A 9,063-nucleotide genomic window follows, 5' to 3' on the forward strand; every position below is an offset into this window, starting at 1 on the left:
TTTTTAGGGCAAGCAATACTGGTTTCTCATTTAACATAGCGGTTTAAATTTCTTTAACGAATCACTTCGTTTAATTTTTCTTTTCCAGTGAGTTGATTTAAACACAAAGATTAAGTTAATAATAGTACACGTGGTGCCAAGGGTAAAATAATTCCGTAGTCGGCACCAGAGTCCCCGAGTTTGGAGCAGGCTGATCAGTGACAAGTGGTCTCAGGGTTGGCCTCCGTCGGGGTTGCTGGTTTTAACAGTTCTCTGCGGAGATGATGGATGGGAGGGGAGGTGTCTAAGCCCAGATGCTCCGATGGCGTGATGTTGGCCCGACTCTTCAGTGCTGTCCAGTGGCCGATTCTTCTCTCTCCTTTCGTTTTCTCACTCGTTCTTTTAGGCCGTTGAGAAGTCTGTCCTCTAAAGCCCTTTCTGGAGCAAGGTGAGTCCTTGAGATTGAATGTCAAGTCAGAGTCTTTAGTGAGATCTGCACTGCCCCCCACCCCCACCCCAGGGGCCTGCCCTGTGCTCCAGTGATAGCTAGCTGGGCATCGTCCCCAGGCCAGCGGACCTAGGCGAGCCCCACTGTGTGCCCTCTTGGCAGGGATTGGTAGCTGCCAGCCCTCGCCAGAGCTCCCGGAGAACCTCACATCAAGACAGAGCTGTAGCTCTTTAAACATTTGCCCTGTCCTCCCTTCATGATTCATTTATCCACTTGCTTCTTCACTTAACACGCATTTAACACATGCCTCCAAAGCCCCAGGCTCTCTCCTCGGCTCTGGAAAGAGAGTGGTGGCTGGGGGAGGCCTAGTTAAGCTCACCCAAGCCGTTGTGTGTGCTGCCAGCAAGCAGGCGGTGTTTAACTGCTGGCAGCCTACTCCTCGGCCTAGTATTTCTGCGGTTGTTTGGAAGAGAACAGCAATAACAGTATCAGCCGTAGCAGCAGTGACAGCTCGTTTCTCGAGAGCTCGTTAGGAGCCCCACACCCAGTGCCCTTTGTGTGCTTTCCTGACGTAAGTCTCCAAGCAGCCCTTAGGGTGAGTGCTGCCACCCTGTCTATTACGCAGCTGAGGAAAACGAGACCAGAGAGGGTGAGTTATCCGAGGGCATGCGGCCAGCCAGCAGGGGCGCTGGGGCCGGGCACGCCTGGGCAGCCCGCCTGCCAAACCACTTTGCTGCACTGTCTGTTGTTCTCAATGGGCCAGAAACCGAGATCTGAGACAGTAAGTGACTTTCGCAGGGTGCCTTGGCAGGTTGGTGGCAGAGGCAGCACTTCATCCGCTTTGACTCTCCGCTTGCTCCCCGACACCATGCCACTCTTGTGGGAGCTGAGACGCACCGCCTCTTCACTCTCCCTCCAGTCCTGGTGTCAGAGCTCACTGGAAGGAGGCGTTTAGCCAAGGACAGCCAACTGTTACATAAGAGGACTGCCTTCCAAGTCTTAATGGGACCATTCGTTTTTAACTATTAAGTAGTTCAGAAATCATCAAAGCCAACTGCCTTCTGTGATCACCAAGCCCAAACTCTTGGAGAAAAGCGGTCGCCCATTCTGCCCTAATTCTGGATTTTAGCAAATGAATTCTGAATTTCTGTACTTCTTGGTTCATAAACAAAAGCAGTTTTCCTGTTAGCCAACCCCATGCCACGAACCTCCTTTCATCAGTCTTTCTAGGGTCCAGTATTTTACATGGATTTAGAGAAATCAGCTTGAAAATCCCATACAACTTTCCCTTTGCAAGACCAGCAGGGCGAAGTCTTCCCCGGCCGGGCAGATGACAGTTCAGCACTCACAGGTCTGTGGATTCTGAGAATTGTCAGAAGCGAGTGCAAGTGTCAGTGACTGAACTGCCAGAAAAACACATGTCGCTCTCTTCTTATCTCCAGCTCCCGTCTTTCAACGTTAAGATCTCCTTGTGTGTAAAACATAATGGCAAACGAAGGAGAGGCTGCCCATGCTGGACCCACTCCTTTCTGCGCCCTTGGACTGAGGAGAGGAAGAACCCGTCCACTGAAGTGCCACGTGGACGCGCGCCGAGTCCTGTCTGCGGGCAGGCCAGGCGTCCGTGCGGGCGCTTTTTACTGTGTGCGTCCCCTCGGGTCCTGCCCCAGCCCGGTGGTCTTGCCACGCCAGGGCAGGCAGCAGTGTGTGAGGTCTGAGCCTGGAAAAGGTAGAAACGGGTGTAAATGCGAACCTCTTTGGGAGATGCAGCTCATGGTACAGATGAGCCAGTCTCCTTCCACCAGGAGGGCATGTGGATTCAGCCTCTTCTTGGATATTCTTCTTCTTTATGTTTTTTTTGGGGGGTGTGTGGTGGCATGGGGTGGGGACTGAGCCTTTTCAGAACAAGCCCTGCTAACAGTGATTATGCAAATCATAATTCCTTCCTGACGTTTGTTTATCCCGTGCAAGGCAACACGCTCAGCACTTAAGCCCATGTCCTCGCTCTAATTCCTTACAGTCATCCCCAGGCATGACTCATTTTATCTTTGTTTCCCAGTGGAAAGGCTCCAGCTTCTCACCGAGAGGCCAACTCTCTTTCCTGACTTTAGCAAGTGGCAGATCCCGCATTGGAACCCGAGTCTGTCTGAATCCACAGCGACCCCTCTTCTTGTTCCACCTCGCCCTTGAGGTGGTTGGTAGGAATTACTGAGGACCGAGTTACTCAGAAATTTAGGGGCCGAACACCATTCAAGGCAATGAGTATTCTGTTCTCTCAGTTTACTTAAATCAGAAACCAAATCAGGTCAATGCATCTTAGCCTGTATGTTTTCCTCCAGCTTCTAAATTTCTCTTTATTTAGTGCAGCATATGTGTTTCAAGGGCAGGTGTGTCCTCTAGAGTTTTCTGTGGTCTATGTTTCACTGACTGCACCCCGGTGGTGTCATTCAGCTGGTTCTTTTGTCTTCTCTGTTTCCTGTGAAATGGTAGCCAAGGCTGAAGGCTCAGTCAGATTCCTGTTTAATTTTTGTTTGGCAAGAATACTCGGTAGGTGGTGGTGTTGTCTTCAAGCCAGTTTTTGTAAGGCTCTGCACGCCCCAACCAATGCATCCCTGCGCCCGCGCAGTCTGTCTGTCTGCCCGCTCCCCTTCACCCCCCATTCCTCCTGGCCCCCTCCACTCCTTCTTCTGGGTGGTCAGCCCAGGGGGCCTCAGTGCTCCCAGGGCACTTCTCCCCAGCGTCAGTGGTGGTAGTGGTCGGCCAGTGTGTCTCAGGTCCGATTATTTTGGGGCATTACCGGAAAGTTCCAAACCGAAGCCTGTGGTAAGTCCCAGCCAATCTTGAGTTTTTCAGGATATTTTTGTTGAAACCGCAGTCCTGGAAAGCAGCCAGCCTCCGTGCTCCTGCTGCCTGACTGGTCAGGGCCTCCATCAAAATGCGAAGAGCTCGGACCCTTGCTGATGATTCCGACCGAGCATCAGGATTTTCTGTAGTGGGCTCTGAAGCCAGTAGGGTATTGTTTGGGATACCTTTGCACAGTTTCATCCATGATACTAACTGCTTAATTTACCAAAAAGCGTTCATTTTGAACAGGCCCTGTAACAAGAGTTCAGCGGCTTCTAGACTTCTGTAAATATATATATATATATATATATATATATGCGTTTCCTTTATCAGATACTGTTTTATGGTTTGAGTTCTATATATTCCTGAAATAATGGACACCTGGATTCCAGTTTTGAAATTTGAAAACTTTCAGTGATGGCACATAATATAGGAAATTTATTGCTTGGCTTTCAGTTACCAATTAGCTCTTATAATATCATCTAAGGTCTTTGATTCATCATAACAATTAATGGAAGTTGATCAAAACATAATTTTAAAATAACACTTGCAATTCTAAAGATTTCTAGAACTTTGTTTTGGTCATGGATCTCTACTTTCTCTTTTCATCTTTCTGTCTCCAGCAGAATTTAAGGAAATCAGGCTTTATTTCACTTAAAAATACTTAAAATACTTTCACTTAAAAATTGGATAGTGGTGTTTAAAGAAAAATCCAAAGAATACTTTTTCAGTTTCCTCTTTACTGTTTATACATTTGAGGGAGAAATCTTAACAAAGTTATTTATTTTCACTTTTTAGAACTTGAAAATTCAGGACTTTCAGAAAGTACTAATCCCAGATTTAATTTTCTTGGATTCTTATTTCCAATTTTGCTGTCTCTAGTCCTTCTACAGAAGTGGGTGGGCTATAAATTATAAATAAATCCCAAATTTTGAGGGTTAAATTACCCTGTAAGACCAATGTGTAAATTACAGCTTAATCTTTCTTCTTCTCCTCAGTTTGGTTTTAAGAATAAGGTTTTAGCCCATGTATCTCTGTTACTTTTTGCTCAACATGAGAAATCCATTTCTGGTTTTTGTAACAGAGTATCATGTTGCTTTGCTTTTCTGAACAGTTTGAAAACTAAAAGAAAAGAAAAACAGAGAGGCAGATTTTTTTTTTTTTTTTAGCTGTAATAAACTCTCTAAATCTAGATCTTAATTATGGTGTCTTATGAAAAATTTTTCAAAGTCTACAAGTTGATTTTTCCCCATCCCCTACATTTTCCACCTTGAGGTATTAAAAAACCATACTATGAAGCATTTAACGCGTCTAGAAACATCAGAGAAGGCTTCCATCCAGAGTAGATGTTTTGCCTTCTGAAGCTTAACTCTTTAGGCATCAAATGTTCTTACATAATTTTTTAAAACAGTATTTGTGAAACAGATGGTGTTCTGTCGTCCCTTATTAAACAAAAATACGAACACAGAGAGTATAGTGCAGGGGTCAGTACGCTTTTCTGAGAAGGGCCAGAGAGGAAGCACCTCCGACTTCTCGGGCCGTAAGGTCATCTGTGTCAGTGGGCAGCTGCGGACAGTACTTACACGGGTGAACATGGCTGTGTTCCAGTAAAAGTTTACTTCCAAAGGCAGAAAACGGGCTGGGTGTGTCCGAGGGCCACGGTGCATGTCGAGCAGGTCCCGGCACAGACTTGCCAGGCCTGTTGAGAAGAGGAGGCCGCGCACGAGGCAGGCAGACGCGCCTCATGGTGCTGCGCCCGCGGCCGGCACAGTGTGTGCGCTCCCGTCTGGGTCCTTCAGTGACTCGAGAGGTTTTCACGAATGTATCCAGTATGATACAATGGACATAAGACAGATTTCTGTCGAAACAGGAAAAGAGGATCAGAGTGGACTGGTCAGACGTGATCGTAGAGGAAGTGGGGATCTCATGAAGTCTTTACAACCATTGGTGAAGTGGACCTGGGGACTCCCTGGTAGTCCAGTGGCTAAGACTGCGCTTCCCAGTGCAGGGGGCCCAGGTGTGAGCCCTTATCAGGAAACTGGGTCCCGCACGCTGCAGCAAAGATCACAGATCCTCATGCCACAGCTAAGACTCGGTACAGCCAATAAGTAAGTATTTTTTAAAAAACTGGGCCTGGAAATGAGCTTTGAGATCCCTCGCAGCCAAGGCGAGAGAGGACACGAGCTTCACGTTGCCCACAGACTAGTATGCATGACCAGCCCTGAGCAGAAATACCGCTCCTATGGTGATGCTGCACTGCCACAGAGTACTCAGTCCGCTGCTGTGTCCTCTTCCCCCTGATCTTTGTTACTCTTCACAAAGCCATGGACTCGAGGGGGTACTTCCCAGTTCTCTTTCGGAGCCAATGGGTAGACTGTCTCCTTTGCCATTGCTGCTATTGTTTCCCCTGGTTTTGGGCAGCTTTCCGGATGATTTGAGTGGCCTTAAGGGCAGCTTGCTTTGAATAAGTGAGAATTACAGTGGGCCGCAGGAAAAATAATTAACCTCTGTATTGTCAGATACCAAAGTACTCCACACGCCTCTTCTCCCCTCCTCTTTTGGCTTATTTTTAAAAGTTTTTCCCTTCATGTCATTAATTATTTAGTGTTTACAACAGTGCCAGGAACTGAGCTAGACGTTGAAATTAAACCATTTGCCCTCTCGCTTCTCCTGTGCCTATCACTCTTTTAAAATTGTCGTGAAGCATAAGGATTTTTTTTTTTATAACTTTGCGCAGTGCTGACTATCTTCAAAAACACATCCTTACCGAAGAAGAATGGTTGTTAAATTAATTAAGAGCCATTTTGCAATTAAATGTGTTAGGGAAAAAAAAATTCAGTGAGCCTTTTTGCCATCATTAAAAGTCATCACTGCCAAGGAATACATGAAAATGTGTTTGAATTAACCACAGCAATGTTTGCAAAATAAACAGTTTTGATTTCCCAACAGAATTCTAGGTTCAGCCATCGCTATCATGTTTCCGGAAGTCTAAGTGATGTATGTTAATTGAAGACACACAAAAAAACCTTCCCTTCCAGGAAGAATAAAAGCCCGGCTTTGGAGAGTACATGCAGTTACTCTGTGGTCGCCTCCGGCCTCACCCTCCAGCCCACCACTGCATACATAGCCGATGTTAGGGCTTTAATACCAGCAAACAGTATGAACTTAGTTGCTGGTGTTCAGCATTGATTACTTACAGCACTGGACCAGAGCATGAGTTGGCAAAGTTTTTCTAGAAAGAATCAGATAAATAAATATTTATATAAATGAATAGCTATACCAATGTTTTTCCCTTCATGAACCAAATGGTCTCTGTAGCAGCCACTCAACAGTGTTGAGTGTCTCTTGAGTGTTGAGTGAGACCGCGGTAATGTGGAAGTAGCTACTGATAATGTGTAAATGATTGGGCAAGATCAGATTCCAATAAAACTTTATTTAGAAAGACAGGAAGTGGGTTGGATTTGGGATTTGGTCTGGGGGTTGTGGTTTGCTAACCTTTGGACTAGAATCCCCTTGTCCCTTGAAATGTAACTCATTTGAAAAGCATCTTGCCTCACTATGAGAGTCACATTCCGTTTTGGATTTTGTTAGGTCTGGTCCAGATAAATCAGTATATATAGCCAGTGTTGTGGGCATGGTTCATTTCAGTTCTCTGCAGATAGCACTCTGTGTTCCTTAGAGGCTGAAAGAAGAGATAAGAGTTCGATTAGAACAGTGTGCTGTGCTGAGTTGTGGAAACGCCACCATACGGGAAAGCAGGTCAACTAAGACAAGCAAGTATTGTTTAAATAATGAAGACACCGAAGCCCTGCTTGGGACTTGGAACTGTAAAATGATGATGGAGATAGTAATTGCTAATATTTATCATCTGTTTATTATGTGTCATACACAGCTAAGCACTCATCTGCCATCCCATTTTATACTCACAAGGACTTCATGGGGTAGGTCAAAAATTGTAGAAGAAAGGCAGTGTCTTATGATTCAGCCTAATATGATGCTCAGCCACATTTCATAGGTCAAGAAATCAGCAGGGAAGAGATTAAAGATCTTGACCCAGCTCATGCCAGCTAGTAGATGGTGAGACTAGAGCTGAGTCCAAAATCTGCCCTGTTGCTGAATTCTGCTTTGATAGTAGTTTGGAAAATCAGAAAGCTCTGTCTCATTCAGAAATGCGTCATGTAGCACGTGGTGTCTCTGAAGGAGTTTTGTCCTTGGATGGATGGCAACCCCTCCCTGCCTGCTGGGAAGGTGGTTAAGGTCACTTCAAGGTTGAAGGGGATGCACCTTCCAGCCAGTTTCCTATCGTCGAGAGGAAATTGTGTTGCTGAAATACATGTAAAAGAGGTTAAACACCACTCACGAGAAGAGATGTTCATCCCTTCAATTAAGCGTTCAGGTGGTTTTTCTCCCAAATACCTAAAAGGTGTCTGTCCCTGAAGTCTGTATAAGCGGAAGTGGCAGCAGTTGTCTCTGCCTTTACTCCAAGTGTCAGCGTTCATTTCCCCTTGGCTCCTGCCTGTTTTCCTAGTGACGCTGATCTGGGAGACAGCGGGCGACCAGAGGCTCACTTTGCAATTCAGACATCTGAACGGCCAGAGCGGTCGCTCTCAAACACAAACCAGCCCTGGTCCTCTCCTGCAAGCAAGACCCTTGGGTGGCCTCTGGAGGCTGGTCCATCCTGCTGCTGCATTTATTGATCAGATCGCCCCAGCCCTGTGCCTCTGTGTTCCGCTTTGCTGTTGAGCTTCTCAGTCGTGTCCGGCTCTTTGTGACCCCATGGACTATAGCCCGCCAGGCTCCTCCGTCCATGGGATTTCCCAGGCAAGAATACTGGAGTGGGTTGCCATTTCCTTCTCCAGGGGATCTTCCTGACCCAGGGATCGAACCCACGTCTCCTGCAGTGGCAGGCAAGTTCTTTACCACTGAGCCGCCTGGGAAGCCAGGTGGTTACAGTTCCGCCTCCTGACTCAGGCCTGTGCCACTGCCCCCACCTGCCCCTGACCTGCTCGCTGGCTGATTCTGTCGTGTTCTCTGTGGAGCCTTGCTTTTCGCCTCCTCTTGTGTCCACACTGTCATTGGAATGATCAGGCACTTGTGGGAGCATCGACCACACCCCCAGTCATCGGGAGTGGAGTACTTTGGGATGCTTTTTTCTATATTGATTTTTCTTTGTTAGACTGAGCCCCAGAGAAGCAGAAACCTTGGCTAATTCATCTTTGTCTTGGCTCTGAGGCCCTGTTCCACACCTTACTAACATGGTGACCTTGGCACATTCCTTCATCTCTCTGATCCTCAGTTTCTTCATCAGTAAAAGTGGGAGGTGACGGTAGTACCCTTGCAGGATGGTTGCTGCTGCTAAGTTGCTTCAGTCATGTCCGACTCTGTGCGACCCCAGAGATGACAGCCCACCAGGCTCCCCCGTCCCTGGGATTCTCCAGGCAAGAACACTGGAGTGGGTTGCCATTTTCTCCAATGCATGAAAGTGAAAAGTGAAAGTGAAGTCGCTCGGTCGTGTCTGACTCCCAGCGACCCCATGGACTGCAGCCCATCAGGCTCCTCTGTCCATGGGATTTTCCAGGCAAGAGTACTGGAGTGGGGTGCCATTGCCTTCTCCGCAGGATGGTTGAAAGGTTTAAATAACAAAGTGTTCGTGAAACGTAGTACCTGAATACCTAGTAAAGATTTAATGCATTTCAGATCGTAACATCATTTTTGTCGTTGTCATCATCATCCTTTGCAGGTGTTAACTTTACTGCCATAGCAGAAGCTCCAGAAAGGGAGTGGATGGATGGGGG

At 46.9% G+C, this 9,063-nt stretch overlaps 1 protein-coding gene across 4 annotated transcripts in view; it reads left to right on the forward strand.

Annotated features, from left to right (window-relative positions):
* Positions 1 to 9,063, forward strand: part of WWOX (WW domain containing oxidoreductase) — a 916,676-nt gene that overhangs the window by 232,566 nt on the left and 675,047 nt on the right. The gene's annotated exons all lie outside the window — the stretch shown is intronic.

The sequence above is a fragment of the Bison bison genome, unplaced genomic scaffold, assembly GCF_000754665.1.
Source record: "Bison bison bison isolate TAMUID 2011002044 unplaced genomic scaffold, Bison_UMD1.0 scf7180017864295, whole genome shotgun sequence".
NCBI lineage: Eukaryota > Metazoa > Chordata > Mammalia > Artiodactyla > Bovidae > Bison > Bison bison.